Source organism: Podarcis muralis, chromosome 10, assembly GCF_964188315.1.
Source record: "Podarcis muralis chromosome 10, rPodMur119.hap1.1, whole genome shotgun sequence".
Lineage (NCBI taxonomy): Eukaryota > Metazoa > Chordata > Lepidosauria > Squamata > Lacertidae > Podarcis > Podarcis muralis.
Genome location: NC_135664.1, coordinates 68,871 through 93,549, shown reverse-complemented (window position 1 = coordinate 93,549; position 24,679 = coordinate 68,871). Strand labels below are relative to the sequence as shown.

The 24,679-nt window shown below is 36.6% G+C and overlaps 1 long non-coding RNA gene across 1 annotated transcript in view; it reads left to right on the top strand.

The window, feature by feature from the left end:
• LOC144329112 (uncharacterized) overlaps positions 1-24,362 on the top strand; it is a 49,527-nt gene extending 25,165 nt beyond the window's left edge. Inside the window, exon 2 of the long non-coding RNA XR_013394516.1 lies at positions 24,203-24,362. This is a non-coding gene — a long non-coding RNA (uncharacterized LOC144329112). The remainder of the gene's footprint in view (positions 1-24,202) is intronic.
• The last annotated feature ends 317 nt before the right edge of the window (positions 24,363-24,679 follow it).

The following is a 24,679-nucleotide window of genomic DNA, read 5'->3' as shown; positions in this document are numbered from 1 at the left end:
GTTAGCAGCCCAAATCAAGCATAGCTGCTTTGGTTCCATCTCAATCGAAAGAGCACGAATAAGCTTTAATTGTTCTTTCCGTGTTCATTCACACACAATTAGCAAAGCAAAGTGTAATAAGTCTAAACTAGGCAAAAGAGGATGTTTTGGGTTTCATTTACTTAGAAAGAAGAATAATGGATTTCACTTATTTCAAGTTGTGTTCTTTGGTGAAAATGCAACATTAGCCCAGAAATCGCAAAGTGTATGTAATGAGACCAAAATAACAAAACACCGTCTTTTCGCTTCCATATGTGAAGAAAGAAGACAAATAAGCTTTGATTGAGCTTATTTCAATTCGTGTGGTGTTTTTTGGGTGTGCACTAGAATCACCTCCAACCAAATAAAAATGGTGTTTTCGGTTCCATCTGCATAAGAAGATGTTAAAGCTGTGATTGGGTTTATTTCCCGTTGCTGTTTTTGGGGTTAGAATGCATTCACCCAAAAATCGCAGTTAAATGTTTGTTAGCAGCCCAAATCAAGCATAGCTGCTTTGGTTCCATCTTTCCGTGTTCATTCACACACAATTAGCAAAGCAAAGTGTAATGTCTAAACTAGGCAAAAGAGGATGTTTTGGGTTTCATTTACTTAGAAAGAAGAATAATGGGTTTCACTTATTTCAAGTTGTGTTCTTTGGTGAAAATGCAACATTAGCCCAGAAATCGCAAAGTGTATGTAATGAGACCAAAATAACAAAACAACGTCTTTTCGCTTCCATATGTGAAGAAAGAAGACAAATAAGCTTTCATTGAGCTTATTTCAATTCGCAAGATGTTTTTTGGGTGTGCACTAGAATCACCTCCAACCAACGCAAAAAGGAGGTTTGGGTTCCATTTGTAGATGGAAGAAAAAGAAGATGATAAAGCTTATTTCCAATTGTTGTTTTTGGCGTTAGAAAGCACACTCACCCCAAAATCAAACTGAAGTGTATAAGCCAAAATCAATATATAGGTGTTTTAGTTCCCTCTCAATGAAAAGAGGACGAATAAACTTGGATTGTTTTATTCGGTGTTCACACACCCACAAGTAGCAAAGCAAAGTGTAATAAGTCTAAGCTAGGCAAAAGAGGATGGTTTGGGTTTCATCTACTTAGAAAGAAGAATCTTGGATTTCACTTATTTCAAGTTGTGTTCTTTGGTGAAAATGCAACATTAGCCCAGAAATCGCAAAGTGTATGTAATGAGACGAAAATAACAAAACACCGCCTTTTCGCTTCCATATGTGAAGAAAGAAGACAAATAAGCTTTGATTGAGCTTATTTCAATTCGTGTGGTGTTTTTTGGGTGTGCACTAGAATCACCTCCAATCAAATAAAAATGGTGTTTTCGGTTCCATCTGCATAAGAAGAAGCTGTGATTGGGTTTATTTCCCGTTGCTGTTTTTGGGGTTAGAATGCATTCACCCAAAAATCGCAGTTAAATGTTTGTTAGCAGCCCAAATCAAGCATAGCTGCTTTGGTTCCATCTCAATCGAAAGAGCACGAATAAGCTTTAATTGTTCTTTCCGTGTTCATTCACACACAATTAGCAAAGCAAAGTGTAATAAGTCTAAACTAGGCAAAAGAGGATGTTTTGGGTTTCATTTACTTAGAAAGAAGAATAATGGATTTCACTTATTTCAAGTTGTGTTCTTTGGTGAAAATGCAACATTAGCCCAGAAATCGCAAAGTGTATGTAATGAGACCAAAATAACAAAACACCGTCTTTTCGCTTCCATATGTGAAGAAATAAGACAAATAAGCTTTGATTGAGCTTATTTCAATTCGTGTGGTGTTTTTTGGGTGTGCACTAGAATCACCTCCAACCAAATAAAAATGGTGTTTTCGGTTCCATCTGCATAAGAAGAAGATGATAAAGCTGTGATTGGGTTTATTTCCCGTTGCTGTTTTTGGGGTTAGAATGCATTCACCCAAAAATCGCAGTTAAATGTTTGTTAGCAGCCCAAATCAAGCATAGCTGCTTTGGTTCCATCTTTCCGTGTTCATTCACACACAATTAGCAAAGCAAAGTGTAATGTCTAAACTAGGCAAAAGAGGTTTGGGTTTCATTTACTTAGAAAGAAGAATAATGGGTTTCACTTATTTCAAGTTGTGTTCTTTGGTGAAAATGCAACATTAGCCCAGAAATCGCAAAGTGTATGTAATGAGACGAAAATAACAAAACAACGTCTTTTCGCTTCCATATGTGAAGAAAGAAGACAAATAAGCTTTCATTGAGCTTATTTCAATTCGCAAGATGTTTTTTGGGTGTGCACTAGAATCACCTCCAACCAAAGCAAAAAGGAGGTTTGGGTTCCATTTGTAGATGGAAGAAAAAGAAGATGATAAAGCTTATTTCCAATTGTTGTTTTTGGCGTTAGAAAGCACACTCACCCCAAAATCAAACTGAAGTGTATAAGCCAAAATCAATATATAGGTGTTTTAGTTCCCTCTCAATGAAAAGAGGACGAATAAACTTGGATTGTTTTATTCGGTGTTCACACACCCACAAGTAGCAAAGCAAAGTGTAATAAGTCTAAGCTAGGCAAAAGAGGATGGTTTGGGTTTCATCTACTTAGAAAGAAGAATCTTGGATTTCACTTATTTCAAGTTGTGTTCTTTGGTGAAAATGCAACATTAGCCCAGAAATCGCAAAGTGTATGTAATGAGACGAAAATAACAAAACACCGCCTTTTCGCTTCCATATGTGAAGAAAGAAGACAAATAAGCTTTGATTGAGCTTATTTCAATTCGTGTGGTGTTTTTTGGGTGTGCACTAGAATCACCTCCAATCAAATAAAAATGGTGTTTTCGGTTCCATCTGCATAAGAAGAAGCTGTGATTGGGTTTATTTCCCGTTGCTGTTTTTGGGGTTAGAATGCATTCACCCAAAAATCGCAGTTAAATGTTTGTTAGCAGCCCAAATCAAGCATAGCTGCTTTGGTTCCATCTCAATCGAAAGAGCACGAATAAGCTTTAATTGTTCTTTCCGTGTTCATTCACACACAATTAGCAAAGCAAAGTGTAATAAGTCTAAACTAGGCAAAAGAGGATGTTTTGGGTTTCATTTACTTAGAAAGAAGAATAATGGATTTCACTTATTTCAAGTTGTGTTCTTTGGTGAAAATGCAACATTAGCCCAGAAATCGCAAAGTGTATGTAATGAGACCAAAATAACAAAACACCGTCTTTTCGCTTCCATATGTGAAGAAAGAAGACAAATAAGCTTTGATTGAGCTTATTTCAATTCGTGTGGTGTTTTTTGGGTGTGCACTAGAATCACCTCCAACCAAATAAAAATGGTGTTTTCAGTTCCATCTGCATAAGAAGATGTTAAAGCTGTGATTGGGTTTATTTCCCGTTGCTGTTTTTGGGGTTAGAATGCATTCACCCAAAAATCGCAGTTAAATGTTTGTTAGCAGCCCAAATCAAGCATAGCTGCTTTGGTTCCATCTTTCCGTGTTCATTCACACACAATTAGCAAAGCAAAGTGTAATGTCTAAACTAGGCAAAAGAGGATGTTTTGGGTTTCATTTACTTAGAAAGAAGAATAATGGGTTTCACTTATTTCAAGTTGTGTTCTTTGGTGAAAATGCAACATTAGCCCAGAAATCGCAAAGTGTATGTAATGAGACCAAAATAACAAAACAACGTCTTTTCGCTTCCATATGTGAAGAAAGAAGACAAATAAGCTTTCATTGAGCTTATTTCAATTCGCAAGATGTTTTTTGGGTGTGCACTAGAATCACCTCCAACCAAAGCAAAAAGGAGGTTTGGGTTCCATTTGTAGATGGAAGAAAAAGAAGATGATAAAGCTTATTTCCAATTGTTGTTTTTGGCGTTAGAAAGCACACTCACCCCAAAATCAAACTGAAGTGTATAAGCCAAAATCAATATATAGGTGTTTTAGTTCCCTCTCAATGAAAAGAGGACGAATAAACTTGGATTGTTTTATTCGGTGTTCACACACCCACAAGTAGCAAAGCAAAGTGTAATAAGTCTAAGCTAGGCAAAAGAGGATGGTTTGGGTTTCATCTACTTAGAAAGAAGAATCTTGGATTTCACTTATTTCAAGTTGTGTTCTTTGGTGAAAATGCAACATTAGCCCAGAAATCGCAAAGTGTATGTAATGAGACGAAAATAACAAAACACCGCCTTTTCGCTTCCATATGTGAAGAAAGAAGACAAATAAGCTTTGATTGAGCTTATTTCAATTCGTGTGGTGTTTTTTGGGTGTGCACTAGAATCACCTCCAATCAAATAAAAATGGTGTTTTCGGTTCCATCTGCATAAGAAGAAGCTGTGATTGGGTCTATTTCCCGTTGCTGTTTTTGGGGTTAGAATGCATTCACCCAAAAATCGCAGTTAAATGTTTGTTAGCAGCCCAAATCAAGCATAGCTGCTTTGGTTCCATCTCAATCGAAAGAGCACGAATAAGCTTTAATTGTTCTTTCCGTGTTCATTCACACACAATTAGCAAAGCAAAGTGTAATAAGTCTAAACTAGGCAAAAGAGGATGTTTTGGGTTTCATTTACTTAGAAAGAAGAATAATGGATTTCACTTATTTCAAGTTGTGTTCTTTGGTGAAAATGCAACATTAGCCCAGAAATCGCAAAGTGTATGTAATGAGACCAAAATAACAAAACACCGTCTTTTCGCTTCCATATGTGAAGAAAGAAGACAAATAAGCTTTGATTGAGCTTATTTCAATTCGTGTGGTGTTTTTTGGGTGTGCACTAGAATCACCTCCAACCAAATAAAAATGGTGTTTTCGGTTCCATCTGCATAAGAAGAAGATGATAAAGCTGTGATTGGGTTTATTTCCCGTTGCTGTTTTTGGGGTTAGAATGCATTCACCCAAAAATCGCAGTTAAATGTTTGTTAGCAGCCCAAATCAAGCATAGCTGCTTTGGTTCCATCTTTCCGTGTTCATTCACACACAATTAGCAAAGCAAAGTGTAATGTCTAAACTAGGCAAAAGAGGATGTTTTGGGTTTCATTTACTTAGAAAGAAGAATAATGGGTTTCACTTATTTCTTTGGTGAAAATGCAACATTAGCCCAGAAATCGCAAAGTGTATGTAATGAGACCAAAATAACAAAACAACGTCTTTTCGCTTCCATATGTGAAGAAAGAAGACAAATAAGCTTTCATTGAGCTTATTTCAATTCGCAAGATGTTTTTTGGGTGTGCACTAGAATCACCTCCAACCAAAGCAAAAAGGAGGTTTGGGTTCCATTTGTAGATGGAAGAAAAAGAAGATGATAAAGCTTATTTCCAATTGTTGTTTTTGGCGTTAGAAAGCACACTCACCCCAAAATCAAACTGAAGTGTATAAGCCAAAATCAATATATAGGTGTTTTAGTTCCCTCTCAATGAAAAGAGGACGAATAAACTTGGATTGTTTTATTCGGTGTTCACACACCCACAAGTAGCAAAGCAAAGTGTAATAAGTCTAAGCTAGGCAAAAGAGGATGGTTTGGGTTTCATCTACTTAGAAAGAAGAATCTTGGATTTCACTTATTTCAAGTTGTGTTCTTTGGTGAAAATGCAACATTAGCCCAGGAATCGCAAAGTGTATGTAATGAGACGAAAATAACAAAACACCGCCTTTTCGCTTCCATATGTGAAGAAAGAAGACAAATAAGCTTTGATTGAGCTTATTTCAATTCGTGTGGTGTTTTTTGGGTGTGCACTAGAATCACCTCCAATCAAATAAAAATGGTGTTTTCGGTTCCATCTGCATAAGAAGAAGCTGTGATTGGGTTTATTTCCCGTTGCTGTTTTTGGGGTTAGAATGCATTCACCCAAAAATCGCAGTTAAATGTTTGTTAGCAGCCCAAATCAAGCATAGCTGCTTTGGTTCCATCTCAATCGAAAGAGCACGAATAAGCTTTAATTGTTCTTTCCGTGTTCATTCACACACAATTAGCAAAGCAAAGTGTAATAAGTCTAAACTAGGCAAAAGAGGATGTTTTGGGTTTCATTTACTTAGAAAGAAGAATAATGGATTTCACTTATTTCAAGTTGTGTTCTTTGGTGAAAATGCAACATTAGCCCAGAAATCGCAAAGTGTATGTAATGAGACCAAAATAACAAAACACCGTCTTTTCGCTTCCATATGTGAAGAAAGAAGACAAATAAGCTTTGATTGAGCTTATTTCAATTCGTGTGGTGTTTTTTGGGTGTGCACTAGAATCACCTCCAACCAAATAAAAATGGTGTTTTCGGTTCCATCTGCATAAGAAGAAGATGATAAAGCTGTGATGGGGTTTATTTTCCGTTGCTGTTTTTGGGGTTAGAATGCATTCACCCAAAAATCGCAGTTAAATGTTTGTTAGCAGCCCAAATCAAGCATAGCTGCTTTGGTTCCATCTTTCCGTGTTCATTCACACACAATTAGCAAAGCAAAGTGTAATGTCTAAACTAGGCAAAAGAGGTTTGGGTTTCATTTACTTAGAAAGAAGAATAATGGGTTTCACTTATTTCAAGTTGTGTTCTTTGGTGAAAATGCAACATTAGCCCAGAAATCGCAAAGTGTATGTAATGAGACGAAAATAACAAAACAACGTCTTTTCGCTTCCATATGTGAAGAAAGAAGACAAATAAGCTTTCATTGAGCTTATTTCAATTCGCAAGATGTTTTTTGGGTGTGCACTAGAATCACCTCCAACCAAAGCAAAAAGGAGGTTTGGGTTCCATTTGTAGATGGAAGAAAAAGAAGATGATAAAGCTTATTTCCAATTGTTGTTTTTGGCGTTAGAAAGCACACTCACCCCAAAATCAAACTGAAGTGTATAAGCCAAAATCAATATATAGGTGTTTTAGTTCCCTCTCAATGAAAAGAGGACGAATAAACTTGGATTGTTTTATTCGGTGTTCACACACCCACAAGTAGCAAAGCAAAGTGTAATAAGTCTAAGCTAGGCAAAAGAGGATGGTTTGGGTTTCATCTACTTAGAAAGAAGAATCTTGGATTTCACTTATTTCAAGTTGTGTTCTTTGGTGAAAATGCAACATTAGCCCAGAAATCGCAAAGTGTATGTAATGAGACGAAAATAACAAAACACCGCCTTTTCGCTTCCATATGTGAAGAAAGAAGACAAATAAGCTTTGATTGAGCTTATTTCAATTCGTGTGGTGTTTTTTGGGTGTGCACTAGAATCACCTCCAATCAAATAAAAATGGTGTTTTCGGTTCCATCTGCATAAGAAGAAGCTGTGATTGGGTTTATTTCCCGTTGCTGTTTTTGGGGTTAGAATGCATTCACCCAAAAATCGCAGTTAAATGTTTGTTAGCAGCCCAAATCAAGCATAGCTGCTTTGGTTCCATCTCAATCGAAAGAGCACGAATAAGCTTTAATTGTTCTTTCCGTGTTCATTCACACACAATTAGCAAAGCAAAGTGTAATAAGTCTAAACTAGGCAAAAGAGGATGTTTTGGGTTTCATTTACTTAGAAAGAATAATAATGGATTTCACTTATTTCAAGTTGTGTTCTTTGGTGAAAATGCAACATTAGCCCAGAAATCGCAAAGTGTATGTAATGAGACCAAAATAACAAAACAACGTCTTTTCGCTTCCATATGTGAAGAAAGAAGACAAATAAGCTTTGATTGAGCTTATTTCAATTCGTGTGGTGTTTTTTGGGTGTGCACTAGAATCACCTCCAACCAAATAAAAATGGTGTTTTCAGTTCCATCTGCATAAGAAGATGTTAAAGCTGTGATTGGGTTTATTTCCCGTTGCTGTTTTTGGGGTTAGAATGCATTCACCCAAAAATCGCAGTTAAATGTTTGTTAGCAGCCCAAATCAAGCATAGCTGCTTTGGTTCCATCTTTCCGTGTTCATTCACACACAATTAGCAAAGCAAAGTGTAATGTCTAAACTAGGCAAAAGAGGATGTTTTGGGTTTCATTTACTTAGAAAGAAGAATAATGGGTTTCACTTATTTCAAGTTGTGTTCTTTGGTGAAAATGCAACATTAGCCCAGAAATCGCAAAGTGTATGTAATGAGACCAAAATAACAAAACAACGTCTTTTCGCTTCCATATGTGAAGAAAGAAGACAAATAAGCTTTCATTGAGCTTATTTCAATTCGCAAGATGTTTTTTGGGTGTGCACTAGAATCACCTCCAACCAAAGCAAAAAGGAGGTTTGGGTTCCATTTGTAGATGGAAGAAAAAGAAGATGATAAAGCTTATTTCCAATTGTTGTTTTTGGCGTTAGAAAGCACACTCACCCCAAAATCAAACTGAAGTGTATAAGCCAAAATCAATATATAGGTGTTTTAGTTCCCTCTCAATGAAAAGAGGACGAATAAACTTGGATTGTTTTATTCGGTGTTCACACACCCACAAGTAGCAAAGCAAAGTGTAATAAGGCTAAGCTAGGCAAAAGAGGATGGTTTGGGTTTCATCTACTTAGAAAGAAGAATCTTGGATTTCACTTATTTCAAGTTGTGTTCTTTGGTGAAAATGCAACATTAGCCCAGGAATCGCAAAGTGTATGTAATGAGACGAAAATAACAAAACACCGCCTTTTCGCTTCCATATGTGAAGAAAGAAGACAAATAAGCTTTGATTGAGCTTATTTCAATTCGTGTGGTGTTTTTTGGGTGTGCACTAGAATCACCTCCAATCAAATAAAAATGGTGTTTTCGGTTGCATCTGCATAAGAAGAAGCTGTGATTGGGTTTATTTCCCGTTGCTGTTTTTGGGGTTAGAATGCATTCACCCAAAAATCGCAGTTAAATGTTTGTTAGCAGCCCAAATCAAGCATAGCTGCTTTGGTTCCATCTCAATCGAAAGAGCACGAATAAGCTTTAATTGTTCTTTCCGTGTTCATTCACACACAATTAGCAAAGCAAAGTGTAATAAGTCTAAACTAGGCAAAAGAGGATGTTTTGGGTTTCATTTACTTAGAAAGAAGAATAATGGATTTCACTTATTTCAAGTTGTGTTCTTTGGTGAAAATGCAACATTAGCCCAGAAATCGCAAAGTGTATGTAATGAGACCAAAATAACAAAACACCGTCTTTTCGCTTCCATATGTGAAGAAAGAAGACAAATAAGCTTTGATTGAGCTTATTTCAATTCGTGTGGTGTTTTTTGGGTGTGCACTAGAATCACCTCCAACCAAATAAAAATGGTGTTTTCGGTTCCATCTGCATAAGAAGAAGATGATAAAGCTGTGATGGGGTTTATTTCCCGTTGCTGTTTTTGGGGTTAGAATGCATTCACCCAAAAATCGCAGTTAAATGTTTGTTAGCAGCCCAAATCAAGCATAGCTGCTTTGGTTCCATCTTTCCGTGTTCATTCACACACAATTAGCAAAGCAAAGTGTAATGTCTAAACTAGGCAAAAGAGGATGTTTTGGGTTTCATTTACTTAGAAAGAAGAATAATGGGTTTCACTTATTTCAAGTTGTGTTCTTTGGTGAAAATGCAACATTAGCCCAGAAATCGCAAAGTGTATGTAATGAGACCAAAATAACAAAACAACGTCTTTTCGCTTCCATATGTGAAGAAAGAAGACAAATAAGCTTTCATTGAGCTTATTTCAATTCGCAAGATGTTTTTTGGGTGTGCACTAGAATCACCTCCAACCAAAGCAAAAAGGAGGTTTGGGTTCCATTTGTAGATGGAAGAAAAAGAAGATGATAAAGCTTATTTCCAATTGTTGTTTTTGGCGTTAGAAAGCACACTCACCCCAAAATCAAACTGAAGTGTATAAGCCAAAATCAATATATAGGTGTTTTAGTTCCCTCTCAATGAAAAGAGGACGAATAAACTTGGATTGTTTTATTCGGTGTTCACACACCCACAAGTAGCAAAGCAAAGTGTAATAAGTCTAAGCTAGGCAAAAGAGGATGGTTTGGGTTTCATCTACTTAGAAAGAAGAATCTTGGATTTCACTTATTTCAAGTTGTGTTCTTTGGTGAAAATGCAACATTAGCCCAGAAATCGCAAAGTGTATGTAATGAGACGAAAATAACAAAACACCGCCTTTTCGCTTCCATATGTGAAGAAAGAAGACAAATAAGCTTTGATTGAGCTTATTTCAATTCGTGTGGTGTTTTTTGGGTGTGCACTAGAATCACCTCCAATCAAATAAAAATGGTGTTTTCGGTTCCATCTGCATAAGAAGAAGCTGTGATTGGGTTTATTTCCCGTTGCTGTTTTTGGGGTTAGAATGCATTCACCCAAAAATCGCAGTTAAATGTTTGTTAGCAGCCCAAATCAAGCATAGCTGCTTTGGTTCCATCTCAATCGAAAGAGCACGAATAAGCTTTAATTGTTCTTTCCGTGTTCATTCACACACAATTAGCAAAGCAAAGTGTAATAAGTCTAAACTAGGCAAAAGAGGATGTTTTGGGTTTCATTTACTTAGAAAGAAGAATAATGGATTTCACTTATTTCAAGTTGTGTTCTTTGGTGAAAATGCAACATTAGCCCAGAAATCGCAAAGTGTATGTAATGAGACCAAAATAACAAAACACCGTCTTTTCGCTTCCATATGTGAAGAAAGAAGACAAATAAGCTTTGATTGAGCTTATTTCAATTCGTGTGGTGTTTTTTGGGTGTGCACTAGAATCACCTCCAACCAAATAAAAATGGTGTTTTCGGTTCCATCTGCATAAGAAGATGTTAAAGCTGTGATTGGGTTTATTTCCCGTTGCTGTTTTTGGGGTTAGAATGCATTCACCCAAAAATCGCAGTTAAATGTTTGTTAGCAGCCCAAATCAAGCATAGCTGCTTTGGTTCCATCTTTCCGTGTTCATTCACACACAATTAGCAAAGCAAAGTGTAATGTCTAAACTAGGCAAAAGAGGATGTTTTGGGTTTCATTTACTTAGAAAGAAGAATAATGGGTTTCACTTATTTCAAGTTGTGTTCTTTGGTGAAAATGCAACATTAGCCCAGAAATCGCAAAGTGTATGTAATGAGACCAAAATAACAAAACAACGTCTTTTCGCTTCCATATGTGAAGAAAGAAGACAAATAAGCTTTCATTGAGCTTATTTCAATTCGCAAGATGTTTTTTGGGTGTGCACTAGAATCACCTCCAACCAAAGCAAAAAGGAGGTTTGGGTTCCATTTGTAGATGGAAGAAAAAGAAGATGATAAAGCTTATTTCCAATTGTTGTTTTTGGCGTTAGAAAGCACACTCACCCCAAAATCAAACTGAAGTGTATAAGCCAAAATCAATATATAGGTGTTTTAGTTCCCTCTCAATGAAAAGAGGACGAATAAACTTGGATTGTTTTATTCGGTGTTCACACACCCACAAGTAGCAAAGCAAAGTGTAATAAGGCTAAGCTAGGCAAAAGAGGATGGTTTGGGTTTCATCTACTTAGAAAGAAGAATCTTGGATTTCACTTATTTCAAGTTGTGTTCTTTGGTGAAAATGCAACATTAGCCCAGGAATCGCAAAGTGTATGTAATGAGACGAAAATAACAAAACACCGCCTTTTCGCTTCCATATGTGAAGAAAGAAGACAAATAAGCTTTGATTGAGCTTATTTCAATTCGTGTGGTGTTTTTTGGGTGTGCACTAGAATCACCTCCAATCAAATAAAAATGGTGTTTTCGGTTGCATCTGCATAAGAAGAAGCTGTGATTGGGTTTATTTCCCGTTGCTGTTTTTGGGGTTAGAATGCATTCACCCAAAAATCGCAGTTAAATGTTTGTTAGCAGCCCAAATCAAGCATAGCTGCTTTGGTTCCATCTCAATCGAAAGAGCACGAATAAGCTTTAATTGTTCTTTCCGTGTTCATTCACACACAATTAGCAAAGCAAAGTGTAATAAGTCTAAACTAGGCAAAAGAGGATGTTTTGGGTTTCATTTACTTAGAAAGAAGAATAATGGATTTCACTTATTTCAAGTTGTGTTCTTTGGTGAAAATGCAACATTAGCCCAGAAATCGCAAAGTGTATGTAATGAGACCAAAATAACAAAACACCGTCTTTTCGCTTCCATATGTGAAGAAAGAAGACAAATAAGCTTTGATTGAGCTTATTTCAATTCGTGTGGTGTTTTTTGGGTGTGCACTAGAATCACCTCCAACCAAATAAAAATGGTGTTTTCGGTTCCATCTGCATAAGAAGAAGATGATAAAGCTGTGATGGGGTTTATTTCCCGTTGCTGTTTTTGGGGTTAGAATGCATTCACCCAAAAATCGCAGTTAAATGTTTGTTAGCAGCCCAAATCAAGCATAGCTGCTTTGGTTCCATCTTTCCGTGTTCATTCACACACAATTAGCAAAGCAAAGTGTAATGTCTAAACTAGGCAAAAGAGGATGTTTTGGGTTTCATTTACTTAGAAAGAAGAATAATGGGTTTCACTTATTTCAAGTTGTGTTCTTTGGTGAAAATGCAACATTAGCCCAGAAATCGCAAAGTGTATGTAATGAGACCAAAATAACAAAACAACGTCTTTTCGCTTCCATATGTGAAGAAAGAAGACAAATAAGCTTTCATTGAGCTTATTTCAATTCGCAAGATGTTTTTTGGGTGTGCACTAGAATCACCTCCAACCAAAGCAAAAAGGAGGTTTGGGTTCCATTTGTAGATGGAAGAAAAAGAAGATGATAAAGCTTATTTCCAATTGTTGTTTTTGGCGTTAGAAAGCACACTCACCCCAAAATCAAACTGAAGTGTATAAGCCAAAATCAATATATAGGTGTTTTAGTTCCCTCTCAATGAAAAGAGGACGAATAAACTTGGATTGTTTTATTCGGTGTTCACACACCCACAAGTAGCAAAGCAAAGTGTAATAAGTCTAAGCTAGGCAAAAGAGGATGGTTTGGGTTTCATCTACTTAGAAAGAAGAATCTTGGATTTCACTTATTTCAAGTTGTGTTCTTTGGTGAAAATGCAACATTAGCCCAGAAATCGCAAAGTGTATGTAATGAGACGAAAATAACAAAACACCGCCTTTTCGCTTCCATATGTGAAGAAAGAAGACAAATAAGCTTTGATTGAGCTTATTTCAATTCGTGTGGTGTTTTTTGGGTGTGCACTAGAATCACCTCCAATCAAATAAAAATGGTGTTTTCGGTTCCATCTGCATAAGAAGAAGCTGTGATTGGGTTTATTTCCCGTTGCTGTTTTTGGGGTTAGAATGCATTCACCCAAAAATCGCAGTTAAATGTTTGTTAGCAGCCCAAATCAAGCATAGCTGCTTTGGTTCCATCTCAATCGAAAGAGCACGAATAAGCTTTAATTGTTCTTTCCGTGTTCATTCACACACAATTAGCAAAGCAAAGTGTAATAAGTCTAAACTAGGCAAAAGAGGATGTTTTGGGTTTCATTTACTTAGAAAGAAGAATAATGGATTTCACTTATTTCAAGTTGTGTTCTTTGGTGAAAATGCAACATTAGCCCAGAAATCGCAAAGTGTATGTAATGAGACCAAAATAACAAAACACCGTCTTTTCGCTTCCATATGTGAAGAAAGAAGACAAATAAGCTTTGATTGAGCTTATTTCAATTCGTGTGGTGTTTTTTGGGTGTGCACTAGAATCACCTCCAACCAAATAAAAATGGTGTTTTCGGTTCCATCTGCATAAGAAGATGTTAAAGCTGTGATTGGGTTTATTTCCCGTTGCTGTTTTTGGGGTTAGAATGCATTCACCCAAAAATCGCAGTTAAATGTTTGTTAGCAGCCCAAATCAAGCATAGCTGCTTTGGTTCCATCTTTCCGTGTTCATTCACACACAATTAGCAAAGCAAAGTGTAATGTCTAAACTAGGCAAAAGAGGATGTTTTGGGTTTCATTTACTTAGAAAGAAGAATAATGGGTTTCACTTATTTCAAGTTGTGTTCTTTGGTGAAAATGCAACATTAGCCCAGAAATCGCAAAGTGTATGTAATGAGACCAAAATAACAAAACAACGTCTTTTCGCTTCCATATGTGAAGAAAGAAGACAAATAAGCTTTCATTGAGCTTATTTCAATTCGCAAGATGTTTTTTGGGTGTGCACTAGAATCACCTCCAACCAAAGCAAAAAGGAGGTTTGGGTTCCATTTGTAGATGGAAGAAAAAGAAGATGATAAAGCTTATTTCCAATTGTTGTTTTTGGCGTTAGAAAGCACACTCACCCCAAAATCAAACTGAAGTGTATAAGCCAAAATCAATATATAGGTGTTTTAGTTCCCTCTCAATGAAAAGAGGACGAATAAACTTGGATTGTTTTATTCGGTGTTCACACACCCACAAGTAGCAAAGCAAAGTGTAATAAGGCTAAGCTAGGCAAAAGAGGATGGTTTGGGTTTCATCTACTTAGAAAGAAGAATCTTGGATTTCACTTATTTCAAGTTGTGTTCTTTGGTGAAAATGCAACATTAGCCCAGGAATCGCAAAGTGTATGTAATGAGACGAAAATAACAAAACACCGCCTTTTCGCTTCCATATGTGAAGAAAGAAGACAAATAAGCTTTGATTGAGCTTATTTCAATTCGTGTGGTGTTTTTTGGGTGTGCACTAGAATCACCTCCAATCAAATAAAAATGGTGTTTTCGGTTGCATCTGCATAAGAAGAAGCTGTGATTGGGTTTATTTCCCGTTGCTGTTTTTGGGGTTAGAATGCATTCACCCAAAAATCGCAGTTAAATGTTTGTTAGCAGCCCAAATCAAGCATAGCTGCTTTGGTTCCATCTCAATCGAAAGAGCACGAATAAGCTTTAATTGTTCTTTCCGTGTTCATTCACACACAATTAGCAAAGCAAAGTGTAATAAGTCTAAACTAGGCAAAAGAGGATGTTTTGGGTTTCATTTACTTAGAAAGAAGAATAATGGATTTCACTTATTTCAAGTTGTGTTCTTTGGTGAAAATGCAACATTAGCCCAGAAATCGCAAAGTGTATGTAATGAGACCAAAATAACAAAACACCGTCTTTTCGCTTCCATATGTGAAGAAAGAAGACAAATAAGCTTTGATTGAGCTTATTTCAATTCGTGTGGTGTTTTTTGGGTGTGCACTAGAATCACCTCCAACCAAATAAAAATGGTGTTTTCGGTTCCATCTGCATAAGAAGAAGATGATAAAGCTGTGATGGGGTTTATTTCCCGTTGCTGTTTTTGGGGTTAGAATGCATTCACCCAAAAATCGCAGTTAAATGTTTGTTAGCAGCCCAAATCAAGCATAGCTGCTTTGGTTCCATCTTTCCGTGTTCATTCACACACAATTAGCAAAGCAAAGTGTAATGTCTAAACTAGGCAAAAGAGGATGTTTTGGGTTTCATTTACTTAGAAAGAAGAATAATGGGTTTCACTTATTTCAAGTTGTGTTCTTTGGTGAAAATGCAACATTAGCCCAGAAATCGCAAAGTGTATGTAATGAGACCAAAATAACAAAACAACGTCTTTTCGCTTCCATATGTGAAGAAAGAAGACAAATAAGCTTTCATTGAGCTTATTTCAATTCGCAAGATGTTTTTTGGGTGTGCACTAGAATCACCTCCAACCAAAGCAAAAAGGAGGTTTGGGTTCCATTTGTAGATGGAAGAAAAAGAAGATGATAAAGCTTATTTCCAATTGTTGTTTTTGGCGTTAGAAAGCACACTCACCCCAAAATCAAACTGAAGTGTATAAGCCAAAATCAATATATAGGTGTTTTAGTTCCCTCTCAATGAAAAGAGGACGAATAAACTTGGATTGTTTTATTCGGTGTTCACACACCCACAAGTAGCAAAGCAAAGTGTAATAAGTCTAAGCTAGGCAAAAGAGGATGGTTTGGGTTTCATCTACTTAGAAAGAAGAATCTTGGATTTCACTTATTTCAAGTTGTGTTCTTTGGTGAAAATGCAACATTAGCCCAGAAATCGCAAAGTGTATGTAATGAGACGAAAATAACAAAACACCGCCTTTTCGCTTCCATATGTGAAGAAAGAAGACAAATAAGCTTTGATTGAGCTTATTTCAATTCGTGTGGTGTTTTTTGGGTGTGCACTAGAATCACCTCCAATCAAATAAAAATGGTGTTTTCGGTTCCATCTGCATAAGAAGAAGCTGTGATTGGGTTTATTTCCCGTTGCTGTTTTTGGGGTTAGAATGCATTCACCCAAAAATCGCAGTTAAATGTTTGTTAGCAGCCCAAATCAAGCATAGCTGCTTTGGTTCCATCTCAATCGAAAGAGCACGAATAAGCTTTAATTGTTCTTTCCGTGTTCATTCACACACAATTAGCAAAGCAAAGTGTAATAAGTCTAAACTAGGCAAAAGAGGATGTTTTGGGTTTCATTTACTTAGAAAGAAGAATAATGGATTTCACTTATTTCAAGTTGTGTTCTTTGGTGAAAATGCAACATTAGCCCAGAAATCGCAAAGTGTATGTAATGAGACCAAAATAACAAAACACCGTCTTTTCGCTTCCATATGTGAAGAAAGAAGACAAATAAGCTTTGATTGAGCTTATTTCAATTCGTGTGGTGTTTTTTGGGTGTGCACTAGAATCACCTCCAACCAAATAAAAATGGTGTTTTCGGTTCCATCTGCATAAGAAGATGTTAAAGCTGTGATTGGGTTTATTTCCCGTTGCTGTTTTTGGGGTTAGAATGCATTCACCCAAAAATCGCAGTTAAATGTTTGTTAGCAGCCCAAATCAAGCATAGCTGCTTTGGTTCCATCTTTCCGTGTTCATTCACACACAATTAGCAAAGCAAAGTGTAATGTCTAAACTAGGCAAAAGAGGATGTTTTGGGTTTCATTTACTTAGAAAGAAGAATAATGGGTTTCACTTATTTCAAGTTGTGTTCTTTGGTGAAAATGCAACATTAGCCCAGAAATCGCAAAGTGTATGTAATGAGACCAAAATAACAAAACAACGTCTTTTCGCTTCCATATGTGAAGAAAGAAGACAAATAAGCTTTCATTGAGCTTATTTCAATTCGCAAGATGTTTTTTGGGTGTGCACTAGAATCACCTCCAACCAAAGCAAAAAGGAGGTTTGGGTTCCATTTGTAGATGGAAGAAAAAGAAGATGATAAAGCTTATTTCCAATTGTTGTTTTTGGCGTTAGAAAGCACACTCACCCCAAAATCAAACTGAAGTGTATAAGCCAAAATCAATATATAGGTGTTTTAGTTCCCTCTCAATGAAAAGAGGACGAATAAACTTGGATTGTTTTATTCGGTGTTCACACACCCACAAGTAGCAAAGCAAAGTGTAATAAGGCTAAGCTAGGCAAAAGAGGATGGTTTGGGTTTCATCTACTTAGAAAGAAGAATCTTGGATTTCACTTATTTCAAGTTGTGTTCTTTGGTGAAAATGCAACATTAGCCCAGGAATCGCAAAGTGTATGTAATGAGACGAAAATAACAAAACACCGCCTTTTCGCTTCCATATGTGAAGAAAGAAGACAAATAAGCTTTGATTGAGCTTATTTCAATTCGTGTGGTGTTTTTTGGGTGTGCACTAGAATCACCTCCAATCAAATAAAAATGGTGTTTTCGGTTGCATCTGCATAAGAAGAAGCTGTGATTGGGTTTATTTCCCGTTGCTGTTTTTGGGGTTAGAATGCATTCACCCAAAAATCGCAGTTAAATGTTTGTTAGCAGCCCAAATCAAGCATAGCTGCTTTGGTTCCATCTCAATCGAAAGAGCACGAATAAGCTTTAATTGTTCTTTCCGTGTTCATTCACACACAATTAGCAAAGCAAAGTGTAATAAGTCTAAACTAGGCAAAAGAGGATGTTTTGGGTTTCATTTACTTAGAAAGAAGAATAATGGATTTCACTTATTTCAAGTTGTGTTCTTTGGTGAAAATGCAACATTAGCCCAGAAATCGCAAAGTGTATGTAATGAGACCAAAATAACAAAACACCGTCTTTTCGCTTCCATATGTGAAGAAAGAAGACAAATAAGCTTTGATTGAGCTTATTTCAATTCGTGTGGTGTTTTTTGGGTGTGCACTAGAATCACCTCCAACCAAATAAAAATGGTGTTTTCGGTTCCATCTGCATAAGAAGAAGATGATAAAGCTGTGATGGGGTTTATTTCCCGTTGCTGTTTTTGGGGTTAGAATGCATTCACCCAAAAATCGCAGTTAAATGTTTGTTAGCAGCCCAAATCAAGCATAGCTGCTTTGGTTCCATCTTTCCGTGTTCATTCACACACAATTAGCAAAGCAAAGTGTAATGTCTAAACTAGGCAAAAGAGGATGTTTTGGGTTTCATTTACTTAGAAAGAAGAATAATGGGTTTCACTTATTTCAAGTTGTGTTCTTTGGTGAAAATGCAACATTAGCCCAGAAATCGCAAAGTGTATGTAATGAGACCAAAATAACAAAACAACGTCTTTTCGCTTCCATATGTGAAGAAAGAAGACAAATAAGCTTTCATTGAGCTTATTTCAATTCGCAAGATGTTTTTTGGGTGTGCACTAGAATCACCTCCAACCAACGCAAAAAGGAGGTTTGGGTTCCATTTGTAGATGGAAGAAAAAGAAGATGATAAAGCTTATTTCCAATTGTTGTTTTTGGCGTTAGAAAGCACACTCACCCCAAAATCAAACTGAAGTGTATAAGCCAAAATCAATATATAGGTGTTTTAGTTCCCTCTCAATGAAAAGAGGACGAATAAACTTGGATTGTTTTATTCGGTGTTCACACACCCACAAGTAGCAAAGCAAAGTGTAATAAGTCTAAGCTAGGCAAAAGAGGATGGTTTGGGTTTCATCTACTTAGAAAGAAGAATCTTGGATTTCACTTATTTCAAGTTGTGTTCTTTGGTGAAAATGCAACATTAGCCCAGAAATCGCAAAGTGTATGTAATGAGACGAAAATAACAAAACACCGCCTTTTCGCTTCCATATGTGAAGAAAGAAGACAAATAAGCTTTGATTGAGCTTATTTCAATTCGTGTGGTGTTTTTTGGGTGTGCACTAGAATCACCTCCAATCAAATAAAAATGGTGTTTTCGGTTCCATCTGCATAAGAAGAAGCTGTGATTGGGTTTATTTCCCGTTGCTGTTTTTGGGGTTAGAATGCATTCACCCAAAAATCGCAGTTAAATGTTTGTTAGCAGCCCAAATCAAGCATAGCTGCTTTGGTTCCATCTCAATCGAAAGAGCACGAATAAGCTTTAATTGTTCTTTCCGTGTTCATTCACACACAATTAGCAAAGCAAAGTGTAATAAGTCTAAACTAGGCAAAAGAGGATGTTTTGGGTTTCATTTACTTAGAAAGAAGAATAATGGATTTCACTTATTTCAAGTTGTGTTCTTTGGTGAAAATGCAACATTAGCCCAGAAATCGCAAAGTGTATGTAATGAGACCAAAATAACAAAACACCGTCTTTTCGCTTCCATATGTGAAGAAAGAAGACAAATAAGCTTTGATTGAGCTTATTTCAATTCGTGTGGTGTTTTTTGGGTGTGCACTAGAATCACCTCCAACCAAATAAAAATGGTGTTTTCAGTTCCATCTGCATAAGAAGATGTTAAAGCTGTGATTGGGTTTATTTCCCGTTGCTGTTTTTGGGGTTAGAATGCATTCACCCAAAAATCGCAGTTAAATGTTTGTTAGCAGCCCAAATCAAGCATAGCTGCTTTGGTTCCATCTTTCCGTGTTCATTCACACACAATTAGCAAAGCAAAGTGTAATGTCTAAACTAGGCAAAAGAGGATGTTTTGGGTTTCATTTACTTAGAAAGAAGAATAATGGGTTTCACTTATTTCAAGTTGTGTTCTTTGGTGAAAATGCAACATTAGCCCAGAAATCGCAAAGTGTATGTAATGAGACCAAAATAACAAAACAACGTCTTTTCGCTTCCATATGTGAAGAAAGAAGACAAATAAGCTTTCATTGAGCTTATTTCAATTCGCAAGATGTTTTTTGGGTGTGCACTAGAATCACCTCCAACCAAAGCAAAAAGGAGGTTTGGGTTCCATTTGTAGATGGAAGAAAAAGAAGATGATAAAGCTTATTTCCAATTGTTGTTTTTGGCGTTAGAAAGCACACTCACCCCAAAATCAAACTGAAGTGTATAAGCCAAAATCAATATATAGGTGTTTTAGTTCCCTCTCAATGAAAAGAGGACGAATAAACTTGGATTGTTTTATTCGGTGTTCACACACCCACAAGTAGCAAAGCAAAGTGTAATAAGGCTAAGCTAGGCAAAAGAGGATGGTTTGGGTTTCATCTACTTAGAAAGAAGAATCTTGGATTTCACTTATTTCAAGTTGTGTTCTTTGGTGAAAATGCAACATTAGCCCAGGAATCGCAAAGTGTATGTAATGAGACGAAAATAACAAAACACCGCCTTTTCGCTTCCATATGTGAAGAAAGAAGACAAATAAGCTTTGATTGAGCTTATTTCAATTCGTGTGGTGTTTTTTGGGTGTGCACTAGAATCACCTCCAATCAAATAAAAATGGTGTTTTCGGTTGCATCTGCATAAGAAGAAGCTGTGATTGGGTTTATTTCCCGTTGCTGTTTTTGGGGTTAGAATGCATTCACCCAAAAATCGCAGTTAAATGTTTGTTAGCAGCCCAAATCAATCATAGCTGCTTTGGTTCCATCTCAATCGAAAGAGCACGAATAAGCTTTAATTGTTCTTTCCGTGTTCATTCACACACAATTAGCAAAGCAAAGTGTAATAAGTCTAAACTAGGCAAAAGAGGATGTTTTGGGTTTCATTTACTTAGAAAGAAGAATAATGGATTTCACTTATTTCAAGTTGTGTTCTTTGGTGAAAATGCAACATTAGCCCAGAAATCGCAAAGTGTATGTAATGAGACCAAAATAACAAAACACCGTCTTTTCGCTTCCATATGTGAAGAAAGAAGACAAATAAGCTTTGATTGAGCTTATTTCAATTCGTGTGGTGTTTTTTGGGTGTGCACTAGAATCACCTCCAACCAAATAAAAATGGTGTTTTCGGTTCCATCTGCATAAGAAGAAGATGATAAAGCTGTGATGGGGTTTATTTCCCGTTGCTGTTTTTGGGGTTAGAATGCATTCACCCAAAAATCGCAGTTAAATGTTTGTTAGCAGCCCAAATCAAGCATAGCTGCTTTGGTTCCATCTTTCCGTGTTCATTCACACACAATTAGCAAAGCAAAGTGTAATGTCTAAACTAGGCAAAAGAGGATGTTTTGGGTTTCATTTACTTAGAAAGAAGAATAATGGGTTTCACTTATTTCAAGTTGTGTTCTTTGGTGAAAATGCAACATTAGCCCAGAAATCGCAAAGTGTATGTAATGAGACCAAAATAACAAAACAACGTCTTTTCGCTTCCATATGTGAAGAAAGAAGACAAATAAGCTTTCATTGAGCTTATTTCAATTCGCAAGATGTTTTTTGGGTGTGCACTAGAATCACCTCCAACCAAAGCAAAAAGGAGGTTTGGGTTCCATTTGTAGATGGAAGAAAAAGAAGATGATAAAGCTTATTTCCAATTGTTGTTTTTGGCGTTAGAAAGCACACTCACCCCAAAATCAAACTGAAGTGTATAAGCCAAAATCAATATATAGGTGTTTTAGTTCCCTCTCAATGAAAAGAGGACGAATAAACTTGGATTGTTTTATTCGGTGTTCACACACCCACAAGTAGCAAAGCAAAGTGTAATAAGTCTAAGCTAGGCAAAAGAGGATGGTTTGGGTTTCATCTACTTAGAAAGAAGAATCTTGGATTTCACTTATTTCAAGTTGTGTTCTTTGGTGAAAATGCAACATTAGCCCAGGAATCGCAAAGTGTATGTAATGAGACGAAAATAACAAAACACCGCCTTTTCGCTTCCATATGTGAAGAAAGAAGACAAATAAGCTTTGATTGAGCTTATTTCAATTCGTGTGGTGTTTTTTGGGTGTGCACTAGAATCACCTCCAATCAAATAAAAATGGTGTTTTCGGTTCCATCTGCATAAGAAGAAGCTGTGATTGGGTTTATTTCCCGTTGCTGTTTTTGGGGTTAGAATGCATTCACCCAAAAATCGCAGTTAAATGTTAGCAGCCCAAATCAAGCATAGCTGCTTTGGTTCCATCTCAATCGAAAGAGCACGAATAAGCTTTAATTGTTCTTTCCGTGTTCATTCACACACAATTAGCAAAGCAAAGTGTAATAAGTCTAAACTAGGCAAAAGAGGATGTTTTGGGTTTCATTTACTTAGAAAGAAGAATAATGGATTTCACTTATTTCAAGTTGTGTTCTTTGGTGAAAATGCAACATTAGCCCAGAAATCGCAAAGTGTATGTAATGAGACCAAAATAACAAAATACCGTCTTTTCGCTTCCATATGTGAAGAAATAAGACAAATAAGCTTTGAGCTTATTTCAATTCGTATGGTGTTTTTTGGGTGTGCACTAGAATCACCTCCAACCAAATAAAAATGGTGTTTTCGGTTCCATCTGCATAAGAAGAAGATGATAAAGCTGTGATTGGGTTTATTTCCCGTTGCTGTTTTTGGGTTTAGAATGCATTCACCCAAAAATCGCAGTTAAATGTTTGTTAGCAGCCCAAATCAAGCATAGCTGCTTTGGTTCCATCTTTCCGTGTTCATTCACACACATTTAGCAAAGCAAAGTGTAATGTCTAAACTAGGCAAAAGAGGTTTGGGTTTCATCTAATTGGAAAGAAGAATCTTGGATTTCACTTATTTCAAGTTATGTTCTTTGGTGAAAATGCAACATTAGCCCAGGAATCGCAAAGTGTATGTAATGAGACGAAAATAACAAAACACCGCCTTTTCGCTTCCATATGTGAAGAAAGAAGACAAATAAGCTTTGATTGAGCTTATTTCAATTCGTGTGGTGTTTTTTGGGTGTGCACTAGAATCACCTCCAATCAAATAAAAATGGTGTTTTCGGTTCCATCTGCATAAGAAGAAGCTGTGATTGGGTTTATTTCCCGTTGCTGTTTTTGGGGTTAGAATGCATTCACCCAAAAATCGCAGTTAAATGTTTGTTAGCAGCCCAAATCAATCATAGCTGCTTTGGTTCCATCTCAATCGAAAGAGGACGAATAAACTTGGATTGTTTCATTCGGTGTTCACTCACCCACAAGTAGCAGAGCAAAGTGTAATAAGTCTAAACTAGGCAAAAGAGTATGTTTTGGGATTCATTTACTTAGAAAGAAGAATCTTGGATTTCACTTATTTCAAGTTGTGTTCTTTGGTGAAAATGCAACATCAAACTGAAGTATGCTTGTTTTGGGCTGCTAACAAATATTTAACTGCGAATTTTGACCAAAACACCTTTTTGCTTTGGTTGGAGGTGATTCTAGTGCACACCCAAAAAACATCTTTCGAATGGAAATAAGCTCAATCAAAGCTTATTTTTCTTCTTTCTTCACATATGGAAGCGAAAGGACGGTTTTGTTATTTTCGTCTCATTACATACACTTTGCAATTTCTGGGCTAACGTTGCATTTTCACCAAAGAACACAACTTGAAATAAGTGAAATCCAAGATTCTTCTTTCTAAGTAAATGAATCCCAAAACATCCTCTTTTGCCTAGTTTAGACTTATTACACTTTGCTCTGCTACTTGTGGGTGAGTGAACACCGAATGAAACAATCCACGTTTATTCGTCCTCTTTCGATTGAGATGGAACCAAAGCAGCTATGCTTGATTTGGGCTGATAACAAACATTTCTGCGATTTTTGGGTGAATGCATTCTAACCCCAAAAACAGCAACGGGAAATAAACCCCATCACAGCTTTATCATCTTCTTCTTATGCAGATGGAACTGAAAACACCATTTTGATTTGGTTAGGGGTGATTCTGGTGCACACCCAAGACGCACCATGCATATTCAAATAAGTTCAATCAAAGCTTATTTGTCTTCTTTCTACACATATGGAAGCGAAAAGACGGTGTTTTGTTTTTTTGGTCTCATTACATACACTTTGCAATTTCTGGGTTAATGTTGCATTAACACTAAAGAACACAATTTGAATCTTGGCGAAAGCCAAGATTCTTCTTTCTATGTAGTTGGAACCCAAAACATCCTCTTTTGCCTAGTTTAGACATTACACTTTGCTTTGCTATTTGTTTGTGAATGAACACGGATAGAACAATTAAAGCTTATTCGTGCTCTTTCGATTGAGATGGAACCAAAACACCTATAATTGATTTGGGCTTATAACAAACATTTAACTGCGATTTTTGGTGAATGTGCATTCTAACCACTAAAACACCAATTTGATATAAGCCCACTCAGAGCTTTATCATCTTCTTTTTATGCAGATGGAACCCAAAACGCCATCTCTCTCGCTGCTCTACCTGGAGCTCCGGGCAGCTGAAGGGGAGATTGTGTGCGACTCCTCTCTGGAATGCTATAATTTGTGTTTTGTATGCCTGCTGCTATCTGTTAACCTTATGCAAATAAAGCATTGCTTATTCTTCATCCACTGGCGTGCTTATTGGCTCCAGATCCAGAAATAACCCTGCCCTTGACGGAACATATACAGTGCTTTTTTCGGGGGGGGGGGGACGCAGAGGAATGCATAAAACATTTTGTGAATGTACTTTTGTCCATTTACTATATTTATTTTTCCCGGTTTGAACTATAAAATGGTTATTTTCTTGAGTCAAAATGAGAGTAGACCCAATCATTTTTTTAGAAAAGAAGCACTGCATATATATACACACATATACATATATCCATTTTATTTTTATATATTTATTATATATATACACACACATATACATATATCCATTTTA